We start from the raw sequence: 23,079 nt of genomic DNA on the forward strand, positions 1-23,079 counted from the left end.
CATCACTGCCTCTCTAGTCCTTCACTGTAACGTTCCTCATCCACGAATCTTTCATCCTCGCTCAAATTAATGGGGTGATCGTCACTTTCTCGGTCCGAATCTCTCTCGCTCCATTGTAAACAACGGGGAATTGTGAGGAATACTAGCTCCTGTGACGTCACGCTACTTCCGCTACAGGCAAGGCTTTTTTTTTATCAGCGAGCAAAAGTTGCAAACTTTATCGTCGATTTTCTCTACTAAATCCTTTCAGCAAAAATATGGCAATATCGCGAAATGATCAAGTACGACACATAGAATGGATCTGCTATTCCCGTTTAAATAAAAAAAAAAAATTTCAGTAGGCCTTTAATTTCAGTATTTGGAATCATTCCTGAAGGGATGGAACTACCTGTAGGGGGTCACAAACTAGTTGCCTTTACCACCCTCCTCGCACGCCGCCTGATATTGTTGAAGTGGAAGGAGGCTGTCCCACCCTCAGTCTCCCACTGGATAAGGGACGTGCTAGCAAACCTGAAGCTCGAGAAAATAAGATATACATTACGGGGCTCTGAAAACAATTTTTTAAAAGTGTGGAGACGTTTTTTTGAGCCATCCTCTACACAAGTGCAGGAAGAGCTCTAGATATGTACCTAAATATGACTGTCGACGTTTCAGGCCTTGTCATGCTGCTTCTACAATGTGTTTCACTTTTCAATTACTTTGTCTCAAGTGCCTTGTATTGAACTTTATTATTTTATTTTTTTTTACTCTGGGTACTTTTGTACTCTTACTTTTGTTTTTGTTTTGAGTGACAGCAGGGGTAGGGGATGAAGAGGGTTTGAATTTGTTGTTAATGTGAATGTGAAATCAATAAAAAGAACTATGAAAGAAAGAAAATATGCAATATTTACCCTCAAAATATTTCAAAGTGGAATATTTGATGTGAAGTAAATAGGTCAATAATTCATAGCATATTTTTTGATTCATTATTATTATTTTTTAGCAATTAGTTAAAAAATCCCACTAAAAGCCTCAAAGATCCAAAAGTGTTAAAAATAATATTTTTGTTTTACTTCAAACCCTAAAATCTCTAGATCAACTTCAGATGTATTTGTTGATTATAAGTTTATATTATTTGTTTGATTCATTTAGTTTTTGTCATACAAAACCTTTTTTATTCCACACAAAATATGCAATATTTATCCCCAAAATATTTCAAAGTGGAATATTTGATGTGAAGTAGGGATGTCCGATAATGGCTTTTTGCCGATATCCGATATTGTCCAACTCTTTAATTACCGATACCGATATCAACCGATACCGATATCAACCGATATATACAGTGGTGGAATTAACACATTATTATGCCTAATTTGGACAACCAGGTATGGTGAAGATAAGGTACTTTTAAAAAAAATGAATCAAATAAAATAAGATAAATAAATTAAAAACATTTTCTTGAATGAAAAAGAAAGTAAAACAATATAAAAAAACAGTTACATAGAAACTAGTAATTAATGAAAATGAGTAAAATTAACTGTTAAAGGTTAGTATTATTAGTGGAGCAGCAGCACGCACAATCATGTGTGCTTACGGACTGTATCCCTTGCAGACTGTATTGATATATATTGATATATAATGTAGGAAGCAGAATATTAATAACAGAAAGAAACAACCCTTTTGTGTGAATGAGTGTAAATGGGGGAGGGAGGTTTTTTTGGGTTGGTGCACTAATTGTAAGTGTATCTTGTGTTTTTTATGTGGATTTAATAAAAAAAAACGAACAAAAAAAACACGATACTGATAATAAAAAAACCGATACCGATAATTTCCGATATTACATTTTAACGCATTTATCGGCCGATAATATCGGCAGACCGATATTATCGGACATCTCTAATGTGAAGTAAATAGGTCAATAATTTATAACATAGATGTTGATTCATTATTATTTTTTGAGCAATAACAGCTTTATTAGAGTCAACATTGTAACTTTTTCCTGTTACATTTCACCTGTTAGCTATTTTATTACACTTTTTATTAGAGATGTCCGATAATATCGGTCTGCCGATATTATCGGCCGATAAATGCGTTAAAATGTAATAGCGGAAATTATCGGTATCGTTTTTTTTAATTATCAGTATCGTTTTTTTTGTTTTCTTTTTTTTATTAAATCCACATAAAAAACACAAGATACACTTACAATTAGTGCACCAACCCAAAAAACCTCCCTCCCCCATTCACACTCATTCACACAAAAGGGTTGTTTCTTTCTGTTATTAATATTCTGCTTCCTACATTATATATCAATATATATCAATACAGTCTGCAAGGGATACAGTCCGTAAGCACACATGATTGTGCGTGCTGCTGCTCCACTAATAGTACTAACCTTTAACACTTCATTTTACTCATTTTCATTCATTACTAGTTTCTATGTAACTGTTTTTATATTGTTTTACTTTCTTTTTTATTCAAGAAAATGTTTTTAATTGATTTATCTTATTTTATTTTATTCATTTTTTTAAAAAAGTACCTTATCTTCACCATACCTGGTTGTCCAAAATAGGCATAATAATGTGTTAATTCCACGACTGTATATATCGGTTGATATCGGTATCGGTTGATATCGGTATCGGTAATTAAAGAGTTGGACAATATCGGCATATCGGCAAAAAGCCATTATCGGACATCCCTACTTTTTATATGTTTTCCCCCTATAGTAGTATTTTTAGAATATTAGCTGTGAATGAAGCGATAACGCCAGGCTGAAAGTGAGCTTTAAAGACACAGCAAGTGTGTTTTCCTCCCTGCTGTGTCGTCCTTCAGTGGCTCCACGTGTAGCTTTAAATATTTCAGCAGCTTTTGTTGCCTCCGTCGGCCGGTGTGTGTCGCCATGGCGACCACGTATGTGAATGGAGCTATTTAGCCAGTGGAGAACGTCACGGGCGTGTCTCGCCATCAGCTATTTGCAAAGGCCACACCTGTGAGAGTGGCAGAAATGTGAGGAGAAAAACCTCCCTTGGGGCAACTTTTCTTTTTGAATCTTTGCTTCGCTGCTCTCGGCCTGGACTTGTTTGTTTTGCTTCTTTGACTTGTTGGCAGCTCCACTGGAAAATGACTTGCATTCTGTGGGAGTGCGAGTACATACATGGAATTGTGTAACAGACTCCAAACTGTCATTAATGTCTACGCAAACCTGTACACTTGATTCATTCATTTGAGTGTTAAATGACATAAATGTGTCCCGTTAGGATTTCTGAAGACACTAAATTGTCTTTGAAGTGTACAAACACGTTTGTTTGGTGCTTGAAGACTCACATTTTTACTGAATATTTGCTTTAGTGTTGTCAATTCTGTTTGTTGATGAGTGAAGGATCTTTGATGTTGGGGAACATCCATTCATCCATTCTCTACCGCAGTTTTATTTATGAAAACATACCAAAATACAGTATGTATGTGCATTTACAGTATGCAACACATACAGGATGTCAAAAAGGGGACTACTTTGTTTGAAAAGTATAGTGACATTGCTGGTTTTACGAGCAGATGAGCGTGTTCGGCAGCGCGCGCACACCGAGTACTTACAAGCAGACACAGTGTGTAGACAGAAAAGGGAGAAAGGACACATTTTGGTGTAAAAAGTAAAGATAAAGGTGAAGTTATAACACTGAAACACCCTCAGGAAGAGGTGCTTTAAGACGTGGCTAGCTAGTTAGCGGCTAACACCCATCTGCAGTCTTTTAGCTACTTTTAAATCACTAATCCTCGCCTCCATGGTGACAAAGTAAGTTTCTTACAAATATAATTATCACTGCAGGACGAGGAATAGCTAAACATGCTTCACTACACACCGTAGGAGGATACAATAGCTCACCGCCGTCACAATGTAAACAAACGCCATGGGTGGATCTACACCTGACATCCACTGTAATGATACCAAGTACAGGAGCGTATATAGTCGACACACACATCGATATTTTTTATCGTCACAAAATCTTTTTTCCTTTTTTAAAAATTCATATTATGTTTATAAACAAACTCAGCAAAAATACGTCCCTGGACACATGAGAAGTTAAATTATGACCAATGTATGATCCTGTAACTACTTGGTATCAGATCCATACCTAAATGTGTGGTATCATCCAAAACTAATGTAAAGTATCAGAGAAGAGAAGAATAAGTGATTATTACATTTGAACAGAAGTGTAGATAGAACATGTTGAAACAGAAAGTAAGCAGATATTAACAGTAAATGAACAAGTAGATTAATAATCCATTTTTACAGCTTGTCCTTTATAATGTGTACAAAATAATAGGTGTATAAATGACACAATATGTTACTGCATAGACTAATTAGGAGTCTTTGTTTGTTTACTTTCTGCTAAAAGACAAGTTGTCTATTATGTTCACTATTTTATTTAAGGACTAAATTGCAATAATAAACATATGTTTCATGTACCATAACATTTTTTGTTCAAATAAAGCCAATAATGACTTTTTTTTGTGGTCCCCTTTATTTAGAAAAGTATTGAAAAGTATCGAAATACATTTTGGTACAGATACTAAAATATTGTATCGGACAACCCTACTGGTATCAAATGTGTATATTTTATCTGCTGATGTATTTCTGTTGTAATGAGGTCATTGACAAAACTACACCAACTAATACTCAAAGAAATGAACACTTTGCGGTTACACATTTTGTATGTATGTATGTATGTATGTATGTATGTATGTATGTATGCATGTACGTTGATCTGCTCCACATAGACGGGTTTGCTAATACAAGCAGGGCCACCTTACTGTATTATTATTAATATTATTAGGTCCTTAGCAGGTAAACGTAGCATACATTTGTTTGCATGCCTGATCAAATGTGTTCAGGACGGTGATCAGGCTGTGTGAAAGGGGCACGTGTGTCCAGTCGAAAGTCGTTCTGAGCTCCTGTTTCCACATCGGTGTGGTATCGAGGAGAATAGCGCTCCCACAGCGGCCTTAATAACGCGACTGCCTTGCCTCAAGACGCCATTCATCAACAATCAGTTACACATCATGAAAGACAATTGTTAACGATCAATTGATGGACTAATTGATTATTAAGAATACATCCACATGTATTTGGCGGGCTGACATTTGACAGGCGGTGCGTGCCGAGCATTATCATAGAGGGATGGGTACCAAATTTGGTATTTTTAAAGGCACCGACCAACTTTTGTCAGTACTAGCAGGTATACATCCAAGAAATCAAAAAGTGCCACATTTCAATAATTTTGTTGCAATTTTTTTTTAAATTACATACAAAATATGCAATATTTACCCCCAGAATATTTCAAAGTGGAATATTTGATGTGGAGTAAATAGGTCAATAATTCATAACATAGATTTTGAATCTTTTTTTTTTTTTTGAGCAATGACTTAAAAAATCCCACTCAAAGTCTCAGAGGTACAAAAGTGTTAAAAATAACAATTTTTTTATTTTTATTTTATTTTTTAACTTTAAACCCTTAAATCTCTAGATCAACTTCAGATGTATTTGTCGATTATAATATTATATTATTTGTTTTATGTTTTTGTTTGTTTGTTTTATTCAGTTTTTGTCAAACAAAACTTTTTTTTTTATTACACACAAAATATGCAATATTTACCCCCAAAATATTTGATGTGAAGTAAATAGGTCAATAATTCATAACAACATAGATTTTGATTCATTATTATTTTTTGAACAATGACTTAAAAAATCCCACTAAGAGTCTGAGAGGTACAAAAGTGTTAAAAATAATATTTTATTTTTATTTTCTACTTTAAACCCTTAAATCTCAAGATCGACTTCAGATGCATTTGTCGATTTTAATATTATATTATTTGTTTGATGTTTTTGTTTGTTTTATTCAGTTTTTGTTGTACAATTTTTTTATTTTTTATTACACACAAAATATGCAATATTTACCCCCAAAATATTTCCAAATGGAATATTTGATGTGACGTAAATAGGTCAATCATTTATAACAACATAGATTTTGATTCATTATTATTTTTGAGCAATGACTTAAAAAATCCCACTAAAAGTCTGAGAGGTACAAAAGTGTTAAAAATAATCTTTTTATTTTTATTTTTTACTTTAAACCCTTAAATCTCAAGATCAACTTCAGGTGCATTTGTCGATTATAATATTATATTATTTGTTTGATGTTTTATTCAGTTTTTGTTGTACAATTTTTTATTACACACAAAATATGCAATATTTACCCCCAAAATATTTCCAAATGGAATATTTGATGTGACGTAAATAGGTCAATAATTCATAACAACATAGATTTTGATTCATTATTATTTTTTGAGCAATGACTTAAAAAATCCCACTAAAAGTCTCAGAGGTACAAAAGTGTTAAAAATAATCTTTTATTTTTATTTTCTACTTTAAACCCTTAAAGCTCAAGATCAACTTCAGATGTATTTGTCGATTATAAGTTTATATTATTTGTTTGATGTTTTTGTTTGTTTTATTCAGTTTTTGTTGTACACATTTTTTTTTTTTATTACACACAAAATATGCAATATTTACCCCCAAAATATTTCCAAATGGAATATTTGATGTGACGTAAATAGGTCAATCATTTATAACAACATAGATTTTGATTCATTATTATTTTTTGAGCAATGGGTTAAAAAATCCCACTAAAAGTCTCAGAGGTACAAAAGTGTTAAAAATAATCTTTTATTTTTATTTTTTACTTTAAACCCTTAAATCTCAAGATTAACTTCAGGTGCATTTGTCGATTATAATATTATATTATTTGTTTGATGTTTTTGTTTGTTTTATTCAGTTTTTGTTGTACAATTTTTTATTTTTTATTACACACAAAATATGCAATATTTACCCCCAAAATATTTCCAAATGGAATATTTGATGTGACGTAAATAGGTCAATAATTTATAACAACATAGATTTTGATTCATTATTATTTTTTGAGCAATGACTTAAAAAATCCCACTAAAAGTCTCAGAGGTACAAAAGTGTTAAAAATAACAATCTTTTTTTTTCTTTTTACTTTAAACCCTTAAATCTCAAGATCAACTTCAGATGTATTTGTCGATTATAATATTATATTATTTGTTTTATGTTTTTGTTTGTTTTATTCAGTTTTTGTCAAACAAAACTTTTTTTTTTATTACACACAAAATATGCAATATTTACCCCCAAAATATTTTCAAATGGAATATTTGATGTGAAGTAAATAGGTCAATAATTCATAACAACATAGATTTTGATTCATTATTATTTTTTGAGCAATGACTTAAAAAATCCCACTCAAAGTCTCAGAGGTACAAAAGTGTTAAAAATAATATTTTTTTAATTTATTTTTTTTACTTTAAACCCTTAAATCTCTAGATCAACTTCAGATGTATTTGTCGATTATAATATTATATTATTTGTTTGATGTATTTGTTTGTTTGTTTTATTCAGTTTTTGTCAAACAAAACTTTTCTTTTTTATTACACACAAAATATGCAATATTTACCCCCAAAATATTTCCAAATGGAATATTTGATGTGATGTAAATAGGTCAATAATTTATAACAACATAGATTTTGATTCATTATTATTTTTTGAGCAATGACTTAAAAAATCCCACTTAAAGTCTGAGAGGTACAAAAGTGTTAAAAATAATCTTTTTTTCTTTTTTTTTTTACTTTAAACCCTTAAATCTCGAGATCAACTTCAGATGTATATGTCGATTATAATATTATATTATTTGTTTTATGTTTTTGTTTGTTTTATTCAGTTTGTCATACAAATTTTTTTTTTATTACACACAAAATATGCAATATTTACCCCTTAAAATATTTCCAAGTGGAATATTTGATGTGAAGTAAATAGGTCAATAATTAATAACAACATAAATGTTGATTCATTATTATTTTTTGAGCAATGACTTAAAAAATCCCACTAAAAGTCTCAGAGGTACAAAAGTGTTAAAAATAATCTTTTTATTTTTATTTTTTACTTTAAACCCTTAAATCTCAAGATCAACTTCAGGTGCATTTGTCGATTATAATATTATATTATTTGTTTTATGTTTTTGTTTGTTTGTTTTATTCAGTTTGTCATACAACATTTTTTTTTAAATTACACACAAAATATGCAATATTTACCCCCAAAATATTTGATGTGAAGTAAATAGGTCAATAATTTATAACAACATAGATTTTGATTCATTATTATTTTTTGAGCAATGACTTAAAAAATCCCACTAAAAGTCTCAGAGGTACAAAAGTGTTAAAAATAATCTTTTTATTTTTATTTTTTACTTTAAACCCTTAAATCTCAAGATTAACTTCAGGTGCATTTGTCGATTATAATACTATATTATTTGTTTTATGTTTTTGTTTGTTTGTTTTATTCAGTTTGTCATACAACATTTTTTTTTAAATTACACACAAAATATGCAATATTTACCCCCAAAATATTTGATGTGAAGTAAATAGGTCAATAATTTATAACAACATAGATTTTGATTCATTATTATTTTTTGAGCAATGACTTAAAAAATCCCACTAAGAGTCTCAGAGGTACAAAAGTGTTAAAAATAATCTTTTTTTAAAATTTTTTACTTCAAACCCTTAAATCTCAAGATCGACTTCAGATGCATTTGTCGATTATAATATTATATTATTTGTTTGATGTTTTTGTTTGTTTTATTCAGTTTTTGTTGTAAATTTTTTTTTTTTTATTACACACAAAATATGCAATATTTACCCCCAAAATATTTCCAAGTGGAATATTTGATGTGACGTAAATAGGTCAATAATTCATAACAACATAGATTTTGATTCATTATTATTTTTTGAGCAATGACTTAAAAAATCCCACTAAAAGTCTCAGAGGTACAAAAGTGTTAAAAATAACAATCCTTTTTTTCTTTTTTTTTTTACTTCAAACCCTTAAATCTCGAGATCAACTTCAGATGTATTTGTCGATTGTAATATTATATTATTTGTTTTATGTTTTTGTTTGTTTTATTCAGTTTGTCATACTTTTTTTTTTTTATTACACACAAAATATGCAATATTTACCCCCAAAATATTTCCAAATGGAATATTTGATGTGAAGTAAATAGGTCAATAATTCATAACATAGATTTAGATTCCGTGAGTGTGTTATTTCCAAGGAAGCGTCATGTATGACACAATTCCCACGATGCACGGCGTGGCAGCTGTAGCCCCCCCCCCCCCTTGTCACATCCCCGCTCTAATTGGACGGGACAATGGTCTCATCCCGCCAGGCGGGAATGTTGAGGACACCCAAACTCCTTCAAGGAGCGCGAGAAGCGCTGACGTGTGATTGGTGGAAGGCTCCGCCTCCCGCCTGCCCATGTGGAAGTAGTTGCTGTCATGGTTATATTTACTGTGGACTTTCTCTCACCCTCCCTCCCTCCTTGGAGTCTCCTCCTCCGTCCATGTGCTTGTGGGAGCTGCTTACTCACGTCCAGTCACTTTCCCAACAAGCCCTCTCCTCCCCACAAGCACGCTAAAAAGCCTTCTTTTTGTGTCTTCAATGTAGCATGAGGACGTCCCGCGTCTGAAGATGCTCCAGCAAAGGTAAGAATATTTGCCCTGACTTGCATTCCGTGGCAGGAATGTCTCCTCTAACTCAAAGCAGATGTTTCAGCAAGTGAACAACACTGAAGAAGGGAGTCGCTACTGAGTTGACCTCCCAAGTGGATATAATACACTTTGTCTGTCATTAAATCCACTAAGTGTGGAGTGTATTGTCCTCAAGTCCACTTGAAACATGCATCTCTGACAGCCATCAGACTGTATTATGCATATGTACCTTTTGACTGTACATGTATAATGTAGTTCTATTATTCACATATGAATAATGCTGTATAATAGACTGTATTTATGTTATTCACATGTGAATAATGCTGTATAATAGACTGTATTTATATTATTCACATGTGAATAATGCTGTATAATAGACTGTATTTATGTTATTCACATGTGAATAATGCTGTATAATAGACTGTATTTATATTATTCACATGTGAATAATGCTGTATAATATACTGTATTTATGTTATTCACATGTGAATAATGCTGTATAATAGACTGTATTTATATTATTCACATGTGAATAATGCTGTATAATAGATAGATAGATAGTACTTTATTGATTCCTTCAGGAGAGTTCCCTCAGGAACTAATAGACTGTATTTATATTATTCACATGTGAATAATGCTGTATTTATGTTATTCACATGTGAATAATGCTGTATAATAGACTGTATTTGTTATTCACATGTGAATAATGCTGTATAATAGACTGTATTTACCATATGTTATTCACATGTGAATAATGCTGTATAATAGACTGTATTTACCATATGTTATTCACATGTGAATAATGCTGTATTTATGTTATTCACATGTGAATAATGCGGTATAATAGACTGTATGTATATTATTCACATGTGAATAATGATGTATAATAGACTATTTATATTATTCACATGTGAATAATGCTGTATAATAGACTGTATTTATGTTATTCACATGTGAATAATGCTGTAAAATAGACTGTATTTCTATTATTTACATGTGAATAATGCTGTATAATTAACTGTATTTATGTTATTCACATGTGAATAATGCTGTAAAATAGACTGTATTTCTATTATTCACATGTGAATAATGCTGTATAATAGACTGTATTTATATTATTCACATGTGAATAATTATTACATGTATAATAGGCTGTATTTATGTTATTCACATGTGAATAATGCTGTACAATAGACTGTATTTCTATTATTCACATGTGAATAATGCTGTATAATAGACTGTATTTCTATTATTCACATGTGAATAATGCTGTATTTATGTTATTCACATGTGAATAATGCTGTATAATAGACTGTATTTATATAATTCACATGTGAATAATGCTGTATAATAGACTGTATTTATATTATTCACATGTGAATAATGCTGTATAATAGACTGTATTTATATTATTCACATGTGAATAATGCTGTATTTATGTTATTCACATGTGAATAATGCTGTATAATAGACTGTATTTATATAATTCACATGTGAATAATGCTGTATAATAGACTGTATTTATATTATTCACATGTGAATAATGCTGTATGTATGTTATTCACATGTGAATAATGCTGTATAATAGACTGTATTTATATTATTCACATGTGAATAATGCTGTATAATAGACTGTATTTATATTATTCACATGTGAATAATGCTGTATTTATGTTATTCACATGTGAATAATGCGGTATAATAGACTGTATGTATATTATTCACGTGTGAATAATGCTGTATAATAGACTATTTATATTATTCACATGTGAATAATGCTGTATAATAGACTGTATTTATATAATTCACATGTGAATAATGCTGTATAATAGACTGTATTTATATTATTCACATGTGAATAATGCTGTATGTATGTTATTCACATGTGAATAATGCGGTATGATAGACTGTATGTATATTATTCACATGTGAATAATGCTGTATAATAGACTGTATGTATATTATTCACATGTGAATAATGCTGTATAATAGACTATTTATATTATTCACATGTGAATAATGCTGTATAATCGACTGTATTTATGTTATTCACATGTGAACAATTCTGTATAATAGACTGTATTTATGTTATTCATATGTGAATAATTCTGTATAATAGACTGTATTTATGTTATTCACATGTGAATAATGCTGTATAATAGACTGTATTTATATTATTCACATGTGAATAATGCTGTATAATAGACTGTATTTCTATTATTCACATGTGAATAATGCTGTATTTATGTTATTCACATGTGAATAATGCGGTATAATAGACTGTATGTATATTATTCACATGTGAATAATGCTGTATAATAGACTATTTATATTATTCACATGTGAATAATGCTGTATAATAGACTGTATTTATATTATTCACATGTGAATAATGCTGTATGTATGTTATTCACATGTGAATAATGCGGTATAATAGACTGTATGTATATTATTCACATGTGAATAATGCTGTATAATAGACTGTATGTATATTATTCACATGTGAATAATGCTGTATAATAGACTGTATTTATGTTATTCACATGTGAACAATTCTGTATAATAGACTGTATTTATGTTATTCATATGTGAATAATGCTGTATAATAGACTGTATTTATATTATTCACATGTAAAAAATACCTAAGTGTTTATTGTTTATTGTGAGCGAACTTTGGTGCTGAATTTCCCCCAGGGATCAATAAAGTACTTTCTATTCTATTCTATTCTAATCCCAGTTTTGTCCAGATGTCCAAAAGTGTAGCGGTGGAGCCAAATATGTAAATAACAGTCTAACACTTTGAGGTACACACCTACTAAAATGGAAACCTTGACACTATAAGTCCCTTTTCTTTAAACTGGAGAAACATTTGATGTAAAAAGAGATTGTTTTCAAGAAAAAAAGTAATCTTGTGACAAAAAAAAGTTTACTAATATGAGAAAAATTGCATAATCTTGTGTGAAATATTATTTCTGTTGATTTTTCAGCAGGAAAAATTTTTCAAAATAAATAATATTGCTACAAAAATAAAGCCATTTCAGGAGAAAAGAATTAAGAAAGGAAATCATTTTATGTAAAAAAAAAAAAGAGCTTTTTCAGTGAATAAAAGTAATACAATAATCATTTGATAAAAAGCAATAGTCTTAAAGAAACAAGTGTAACATTATGAGAAACATTGTATATTTTTTGTGAATTATATCTGTTTTTTCTTAAGTCTTTATTCCGAGAATAAAAGGTGAAACATTGTGAGGATTAAAGTTTTTTTCTTCAATAAAAACAATCAGATTTTTTAGGTGAAAAGTATCATTTTTTCTTTAAACTAGGAAGGACTATTGAGGAACTAAATAACATGGATATGAGAATACAATTATTTCAGGAGGAAAAACTATTAAACATTTTTTTTTTCTAAAAAGAAAATAATACTTTTATGGAAACAAAATAAATAGCTTTTTTATTTAATAAAAGTAATATAATAATGATATAATAAAAAGCAATAGTCTTAAAGAAACAAGTGTAACATTATGAGAAGCATTGCATAATTTGTGTGTATTAAATCCGCTTAGGTTTTTTTAACAAGAAAGTCTTATTCCGAAAATAAAAGGTGAACATTGTGAGGATTAAAGTTTGATATATATATATTTTTTTTCAAGAAAAACAGATTTTTAGGTGAAATTTTTTTTTTCTTCTTTAAGCCAGGAAGGACTATTGAGGAAATAAATAACACTGCTATGAGAATAAAAATATTTCAGGAGGAAAAAAAAAGGTTATTTTTGTATTTTTCAAGAAAGAAAATAATACTTTTATGGAAAAAAAAAAAAAAAGAGTAATTTTTTTAATGAATAAAAAAAATAATAATTATATAATAAAAAGCATTAGTCTTAAAGAAACAAGTGTAACATTATGAGAAACACTGCATATTTTTTGTGAATTATATCTGTGTTTTTTTTTAAACAAGAAAGTCTTATTCAGAGAATAAAAGGTAAAACATTGTGAGGATTAAAGTTAGATAAAAAAAAATTTCTTCAAGAAAAACAATCAGATTTTTAGAGAAAAGTATCTTTTTTTCTTGAAACTAGGAAGGACTATTGAGGAAATAAATAACATTGCTATGAGAATAAAATTATTTCAGGACAAAAAAACAATGGTAAATGTTAAAAAAAGAAAAAAAAGAAAATAATACTTTTATGGGGGAAAAAAAAGTAGCTATTTAGAAAATAATACTTTTATGGAAAAAAAATAAGTAGCTTTTTAGAAAATAATACTTTTATGGAAAAAAAATAAGTAGCTTTTTAGAAAATAATACTTTTATGGAAAAACAAATAAGTAGATTTTTAGAAAATAATACTTTTATGGAAAAACCAATAAGTAGATTTTTAGAAAATAATACTTTTATGGAAAAACAAATAAGTAGCTTTTTAGAAAATAATACTTTTATGGAAAAACAAATAAGTAGCTTTTTAGAAAATTATACTTTTATGTAAAAAAAAAAAAGTAGCTTTTTAGAAAATAATACTTTTATGTAAAAAAAAAAAAGTAGCTTTTTAGATAATAATACTTTTATGGAAAAAAAATAAGTAGCTATTTAGAAAATAATACTTTTATGGAAAAAAATAAGTAGCTTTTTAGAAAATTATACTTTTATGGAAAAACAAATAAGTAGATTTTTAGAAAATAATACTTTTATGGAAAAACAAATAAGTAGCTTTTTAGAAAATTATACTTTTATGGAAAAAAAATAAGTAGCTTTTTAGAAAATAATACTTTTATGGAAAAACAAATAAGTAGCTTTTTAGAAAATAATACTTTTATGGAAAACAAATAAGTAGCTTTTTAGAAAATAATACTTTTATGTATAAAAAAAATAAGTAGCTTTTTAGATAATAATACTTTTATGGAAAAAAAAATAAGTAGCTATTTAGAAAATAATACTTTTATGGAAAATAAATAAGTAGCTTTTTAGAAAATTATACTTTTATGGAAAAAAAATAAGTAGCTTTTTAGAAAATAATACTTTTATGGAAAACAAATAAGTAGCTTTTTAGAAAATAATACTTTTATGGAAAAAAAATAAGTAGCTTTTTAGAAAATTATACTTTTATGGAAAAAAAAAAATAGCTTTTTAGAAAATAATACTTTTATGGAAAAACAAATAAGTAGATTTTTAGAAAATAATACTTTTATGGAAAAAAAATAAGTAGCTTTTTAGAAAATTATACTTTTATGGAAAAAAAATAAGTAGCTTTTTAGAAAATAATACTTTTATGGAAAAAAAATAAGTAGCTATTTAGAAAATAATACTTTTATGGAAAAAAATAAGTAGCTTTTTAGAAAATTATACTTTTATGGAAAAAAATAAGTAGCTTTTTAGAAAATAATACTTTTATGGAAAAACAAATAAGTAGCTTTTTAGAAAATAATACTTTTATGGAAAAAAATAAGTAGCTTTTTAGAAAATTATACCTTTATGGAAAAAAAATAAGTAGCTTTTTAGAAAATAATACTTTTATGGAAAAACAAATAAGTAGATTTTTAGAAAATAATACTTTTATGGAAAAACAAATAAGTAGATTTTTAGAAAATTATACTTTTATGGAAAAAAAATAAGAAGCTTTTTAGAAAATAATACTTTTATGGAAAAAAAATAAGTAGCTATTTAGAAAATAATACTTTTATGGAAAAAAAATAAGTAGCTTTTTAGAAAATTATACTTTTATGGAAAAAAAATAAGTAGCTTTTTTAGAAAATAATACTTTTATGGAAAACAAATAAGTAGCTTTTTAGAAAATAATACTTTTATGGAAAAAAAATAAGTAGCTTTTTAGAAAATTATACTTTTATGGAAAAAAAATAAATAGCTTTTTAGAAAATAATACTTTTATGGAAAAACAAATAAGTAGATTTTTAGAAAATAATACTTTAATGGAAAAAAAATAAGTAGCTTTTTAGAAAATTATACTTTTATGGAAAAAAAATAAGTAGCTTTTTAGAAAATAATACTTTTATGGAAAAAAAATAAGTAGCTATTTAGAAAATAATACTTTTATGGAAAAAAATAAGTAGCTTTTTAGAAAATTATACTTTTATGGAAAAAAATAAGTAGCTTTTTAGAAAATAATACTTTTATGGAAAAACAAATAAGTAGCTTTTTAGAAAATAATACTTTTATGGAAAAAAATAAGTAGCTTTTTAGAAAATAATACTTTTATGGAAAAAAATAAGTAGCTTTTTAGAAAATTATACTTTTATGGAAAAAAAAAAAATAGCTTTTTAGAAAATAATACTTTTATGGAAAAAAAATAAGTAGATTTTTAGAAAATAATACTTTTATGGAAAAACAAATAAGTAGATTTTTAGAAAATAATACTTTTATGGAAAAAAAATAAGTAGCTTTTTAGAAAATTATACTTTTATGTAAAAAAAAAAAAGTAGCTTTTTAGATAATAATACTTTTATGGAAAAAAAATAAGTAGCTATTTAGAAAATAATACTTTTATGGAAAAAAAAAAGTAGCTTTTTAGAAAATTATACTTTTATGGAAAAACAAATAAGTAGATTTTTAGAAAATAATACTTTTATGGAAAAACAAATAAGTAGCTTTTTAGAAAATTATACTTTTATGGAAAAAAAATAAGTAGCTTTTTAGAAAATAATACTTTTATGGAAAAACAAATAAGTAGCTTTTTAGAAAATAATACTTTTATGGAAAACAAATAAGTAGCTTTTTAGAAAATAATACTTTTATGTAAAAAAAAAAAAAGTAGCTTTTTAGATAATAATACTTTTATGGAAAAGAAATAAGTAGCTATTTAGAAAATAATACTTTTATGGAAAAAAATAAGTAGCTTTTTAGAAAATTATACTTTTATGGAAAAAAAATAAGTAGCTTTTTAGAAAATAATACTTTTATGGAAAACAAATAAGTAACTTTTTAGAAAATAATACTTTTATGGAAAAAAATAAGTAGCTTTTTAGAAAATTATACTTTTATGGAAAAAAAAAAATAGCTTTTTAGAAAATAATACTTTTATGGAAAAACAATTAAGTAGATTTTTAGAAAATAATACTTTTATGGAAAAAAAATAAGTAGCTTTTTAGAAAATTATACTTTTATGGAAAAAAAATAAGTAGCTTTTTAGAAAATAATACTTTTATGGAAAAAAAAAAAGTAGCTATTTAGAAAATAATACTTTTATGGAAAAAAATAAGTAGCTTTTTAGAAAATTACACTTTTATGGAAAAAAATAAGTAGCTTTTTAGAAAATAATACTTTTATGGAAAAACAAATGAGTAGCTTTTTAGAAAATAATACTTTTATGGAAAAAAATAAGTAGCTTTTTAGAAAATTATACTTTTATGGAAAATAAATAAATAGCTTTTTAGAAAATAATACTTTTATGGAAAAACAAATAAGTAGATTTTTAGAAAATAATACTTTTATGGAAAAACAAATAAGTAGATTTTTAGAAAATTATAATTTTATGGAAAAAAAAAAAGTAGCTTTTTAGAAAATAATACTTTTATGGAAAAAAAATAAGTAGCTATTTAGAAAATAATACTTTTATGGAAAAAAAATAAGTAGCTTTTTAGAAAATTATACTTTTATGGAAAAAAAATAAGTAGCTTTTTAGAAAATAATACTTTTATGGAAAACAAATAAGTAGCTTTTTAGAAAATAATACTTTTATGGAAAAAAAATAAGTAGCTTTTTAGAAAATTATACTTTTATGGAAAAAAAATAAATAGCTTTTTAGAAAATAATACTTTTATGGAAAAACAAATAAGTAGATTTTTAGAAAATAATACTTTTATGGAAAAAAAATAAGTAGCTTTTTAGAAAATTATACTTTTATGGAAAAAAAATAAGTAGCTTTTTAGAAAATAATACTTTTATGGAAAAAAAATAAGGAGCTTTTTAGAAAATAATACTTTTATGTATAAAAAAAATAAGTAGCTTTTTAGATAATAATACTTTTATGGAAAAAAAATAAGTAGCTATTTAGAAAATAATACTTTTATGGAAAATAAATAAGTAGCTTTTTAGAAAATTATACTTTTATGGAAAAAAAATAAGTAGCTTTTTAGAAAATAATACTTTTATGGAAAACAAATAAGTAGCTTTTTAGAAAATAATACTTTTATGGAAAAAAAATAAGTAGCTTTTTAGAAAATTATACTTTTATGGAAAAAAAAAAATAGCTTTTTAGAAAATAATACTTTTATGGAAAAACAAATAAGTAGATTTTTAGAAAATAATACTTTTATGGAAAAAAAATAAGTAGCTTTTTAGAAAATTATACTTTTATGGAAAAAAAATAAGTAGCTTTTTAGAAAATAATACTTTTATGGAAAAAAAATAAGTAGCTATTTAGAAAATAATACTTTTATGGAAAAAAATAAGTAGCTTTTTAGAAAATTATACTTTTATGGAAAAAAATAAGTAGCTTTTTAGAAAATAATACTTTTATGGAAAAACAAATAAGTAGCTTTTTAGAAAATAATACTTTTATGGAAAAAAATAAGTAGCTTTTTAGAAAATTATACTTTTATGGAAAAAAATAAGTAGCTTTTTAGAAAATAATACTTTTATGGAAAAACAAATAAGTAGATTTTTAGAAAATAATACTTTTATGGAAAAACAAATAAGTAGATTTTTAGAAAATTATACTTTTATGGAAAAAAAATAAGTAGCTTTTTAGAAAATAATACTTTTATGGAAAAAAAATAAGTAGCTATTTAGAAAATAATACTTTTATGGAAAAAAAATAAGTAGCTTTTTAGAAAATTATACTTTTATGGAAAAAAAATAAGTAGCTTTTTAGAAAATAATACTTTTATGGAAAACAAATAAGTAGCTTTTTAGAAAATAATACTTTTATGGAAAAAAAATAAGTAGCTTTTTAGAAAATTATACTTTTATGGAAAAAAAATAAATAGCTTTTTAGAAAATAATACTTTTATGGAAAAACAAATAAGTAGATTTTTAGAAAATAATACTTTAATGGAAAAAAAATAAGTAGCTTTTTAGAAAATTATACTTTTATGGAAAAAAAATAAGTAGCTTTTTAGAAAATAATACTTTTATGGAAAAAAATAAGTAGCTATTTAGAAAATAATACTTTTATGGAAAAAAATAAGTAGCTTTTTAGAAAATTATACTTTTATGGAAAAAAATAAGTAGCTTTTTAGAAAATAATACTTTTATGGAAAAACAAATAAGTAGCTTTTTAGAAAATAATACTTTTATGGAAAAAAATAAGTAGCTTTTTAGAAAATTATACTTTTATGGAAAAAAAATAAATAGCTTTTTAGAAAATAATACTTTTATGGAAAAAAAATAAGTAGATTTTTAGAAAATAATACTTTTATGGAAAAACAAATAAGTAGATTTTTAGAAAATAATACTTTTATGGAAAAAAAATAAGTAGCTTTTTAGAAAATTATACTTTTATGGAAAAAAAATAAGTAGCTTTTTAGAAAATAATACTTTTATGGAAAAACAAATAAGTAGCTTTTTAGAAAATAATACTTTTATGGAAAAACAAATAAGTAGCTTTTTAGAAAATTATACTTTTATGTAAAAAAAAAAGTAGCTTTTTAGAAAATAATACTTTTATGTAAAAAAAAAAAAGGAGCTTTTTAGATAATAATACTTTTATGGAAAAAAAATAAGTAGCTATTTAGAAAATAATACTTTTATGGAAAAAAAAAAGTAGCTTTTTAGAAAATTATACTTTTATGGAAAAACAAATAAGTAGATTTTTAGAAAATAATACTTTTATGGAAAAACAAATAAGTAGCTTTTTAGAAAATTATACTTTTATGGAAAAAAAATAAGTAGCTTTTTAGAAAATAATACTTTTATGGAAAAAAAAAAGTAGCTATTTAGAAAATAATACTTTTATGGAAAAAAATAAGTAGCTTTTTAGAAAATTACACTTTTATGGAAAAAAATAAGTAGCTTTTTAGAAAATAATACTTTTATGGAAAAACAAATGAGTAGCTTTTTAGAAAATAATACTTTTATGGAAAAAAATAAGTAGCTTTTTAGAAAATTATACTTTTATGGAAAATAAATAAATAGCTTTTTAGAAAATAATACTTTTATGGAAAAACAAATAAGTAGATTTTTAGAAAATAATACTTTTATGGAAAAACAAATAAGTAGATTTTTAGAAAATTATACTTTTATGGAAAAAAAAAAAGTAGCTTTTTAGAAAATAATACTTTTATGGAAAAAAAATAAGTAGCTATTTAGAAAATAATACTTTTATGGAAAAAAAATAAGTAGCTTTTTAGAAAATTATACTTTTATGGAAAAAAAATAAGTAGCTTTTTAGAAAATAATACTTTTATGGAAAACAAATAAGTAGCTTTTTAGAAAATAATACTTTTATGGAAAAAAAATAAGTAGCTTTTTAGAAAATTATACTTTTATGGAAAAAAAATAAATAGCTTTTTAGAAAATAATACTTTTATGGAAAAACAAATAAGTAGATTTTTAGAAAATAATACTTTTATGGAAAAAAAATAAGTAGCTTTTTAGAAAATTATACTTTTATGGAAAAAAAATAAGTAGCTTTTTAGAAAATAATACTTTTATGGAAAAAAAATAAGGAGCTTTTTAGAAAATAATACTTTTATGTATAAAAAAAATAAGTAGCTTTTTAGATAATAATACTTTTATGGAAAAAAAATAAGTAGCTATTTAGAAAATAATACTTTTATGGAAAATAAATAAGTAGCTTTTTAGAAAATTATACTTTTATGGAAAAAAAATAAGTAGCTTTTTAGAAAATAATACTTTTATGGAAAACAAATAAGTAGCTTTTTAGAAAATAATACTTTTATGGAAAAAAAATAAGTAGCTTTTTAGAAAATTATACTTTTATGGAAAAAAAAAATAGCTTTTTAGAAAATAATACTTTTATGGAAAAACAAATAAGTAGATTTTTAGAAAATAATACTTTTATGGAAAAAAAATAAGTAGCTTTTTAGAAAATTATACTTTTATGGAAAAAAAATAAGTAGCTTTTTAGAAAATAATACTTTTATGGAAAAAAAATAAGTAGCTATTTAGAAAATAATACTTTTATGGAAAAAAATAAGTAGCTTTTTAGAAAATTATACTTTTATGGAAAAAAATAAGTAGCTTTTTAGAAAATTATACTTTTATGGAAAAACAAATAAGTAGCTTTTTAGAAAATAATACTTTTATGGAAAAAAATAAGTAGCTTTTTAGAAAATTATACTTTTATGGAAAAAAATAAGTAGCTTTTTAGAAAATAATACTTTTATGGAAAAACAAATAAGTAGATTTTTAGAAAATAATACTTTTATGGAAAAACAAATAAGTAGATTTTTAGAAAATTATACTTTTATGGAAAAAAATAAGTAGCTTTTTAGAAAATAATACTTTTATGGAAAAAAAATAAGTAGCTATTTAGAAAATAATACTTTTATGGAAAAAAAATAAGTAGCTTTTTAGAAAATTATACTTTTATGGAAAAAAAATAAGTAGCTTTTTAGAAAATAATACTTTTATGGAAAACAAATAAGTAGCTTTTTAGAAAATAATACTTTTATGGAAAAAAAATAAGTAGCTTTTTAGAAAATTATACTTTTATGGAAAAAAAATAAATAGCTTTTTAGAAAATAATACTTTTATGGAAAAACAAATAAGTAGATTTTTAGAAAATAATACTTTAATGGAAAAAAAATAAGTAGCTTTTTAGAAAATTATACTTTTATGGAAAAAAAATAAGTAGCTTTTTAGAAAATAATACTTTTATGGAAAAAAATAAGTAGCTATTTAGAAAATAATACTTTTATGGAAAAAAATAAGTAGCTTTTTAGAAAATTATACTTTTATGGAAAAAAATAAGTAGCTTTTTAGAAAATAATACTTTTATGGAAAAACAAATAAGTAGCTTTTTAGAAAATAATACTTTTATGGAAAAAAATAAGTAGCTTTTTAGAAAATTATACTTTTATGGAAAAAAAATAAATAGCTTTTTAGAAAATAATACTTTTATGGAAAAAAAATAAGTAGATTTTTAGAAAATAATACTTTTATGGAAAAACAAATAAGTAGATTTTTAGAAAATAATACTTTTATGGAAAAAAAATAAGTAGCTTTTTAGAAAATTATACTTTTATGGAAAAAAAATAAGTAGCTTTTTAGAAAATAATACTTTTATGGAAAAACAAATAAGTAGCTTTTTAGAAAATAATACTTTTATGGAAAAACAAATAAGTAGCTTTTTAGAAAATTATACTTTTATGTAAAAAAAAAAAGTAGCTTTTTAGAAAATAATACTTTTATGTAAAAAAAAAAAAGGAGCTTTTTAGATAATAATACTTTTATGGAAAAAAAATAAGTAGCTATTTAGAAAATAATACTTTTATGGAAAAAAAAAAGTAGCTTTTTAGAAAATTATACTTTTATGGAAAAACAAATAAGTAGATTTTTAGAAAATAATACTTTTATGGAAAAACAAATAAGTAGCTTTTTAGAAAATTATACTTTTATGGAAAAAAAATAAGTAGCTTTTTAGAAAATAATACTTTTATGGAAAAACAAATAAGTAGCTTTTTAGAAAATAATACTTTTATGGAAAACAAATAAGTAGCTTTTTAGAAAATAATACTTTTATGTAAAAAAAAAAAAAGTAGCTTTTTAGATAATAATACTTTTATGGAAAAGAAATAAGTAGCTATTTAGAAAATAATACTTTTATGGAAAAAAATAAGTAGCTTTTTAGAAAATTATACTTTTATGGAAAAAAAATAAGTAGCTTTTTAGAAAATAATACTTTTATGGAAAACAAATAAGTAGCTTTTTAGAAAATAATACTTTTATGGAAAAAAATAAGTAGCTTTTTAGAAAATTATACTTTTATGGAAAAAAAAAATAGCTTTTTAGAAAATAATACTTTTATGGAAAAACAAATAAGTAGATTTTTAGAAAATAATACTTTTATGGAAAAAAAATAAGTAGCTTTTTAGAAAATTATACTTTTATGGAAAAAAAATAAGTAGCTTTTTAGAAAATAATACTTTTATGGAAAAAAAAAAAGTAGCTATTTAGAAAATAATACTTTTATGGAAAAAAATAAGTAGCTTTTTAGAAAATTACACTTTTATGGAAAAAAATAAGTAGCTTTTTAGAAAATAATACTTTTATGGAAAAACAAATGAGTAGCTTTTTAGAAAATAATACTTTTATGGAAAAAAATAAGTAGCTTTTTAGAAAATTATACTTTTATGGAAAATAAATAAATAGCTTTTTAGAAAATAATACTTTTATGGAAAAACAAATAAGTAGATTTTTAGAAAATAATACTTTAATGGAAAAAAAATAAGTAGCTTTTTAGAAAATTATACTTTTATGGAAAAAAAATAAGTAGCTTTTTAGAAAATAATACTTTTATGGAAAAAAATAAGTAGCTATTTAGAAAATAATACTTTTATGGAAAAAAATAAGTAGCTTTT

General features: G+C 24.8%; 1 protein-coding gene across 1 annotated transcript in view; it reads left to right on the top strand.

Moving 5' to 3' along the window:
* LOC133639797 (FHF complex subunit HOOK-interacting protein 1A-like) overlaps positions 1–23,079 on the top strand; it is a 95,570-nt gene that overhangs the window by 22,759 nt on the left and 49,732 nt on the right. Inside the window, exon 2 of the mRNA XM_062033409.1 lies at positions 9,545–9,582. The gene's annotated coding sequence lies outside the window, so the exon portion shown is untranslated. The remainder of the gene's footprint in view (positions 1–9,544; positions 9,583–23,079) is intronic.

The sequence above is a fragment of the Entelurus aequoreus genome, linkage group LG22 (genome assembly GCF_033978785.1).
Source record: "Entelurus aequoreus isolate RoL-2023_Sb linkage group LG22, RoL_Eaeq_v1.1, whole genome shotgun sequence".
NCBI lineage: Eukaryota > Metazoa > Chordata > Actinopteri > Syngnathiformes > Syngnathidae > Entelurus > Entelurus aequoreus.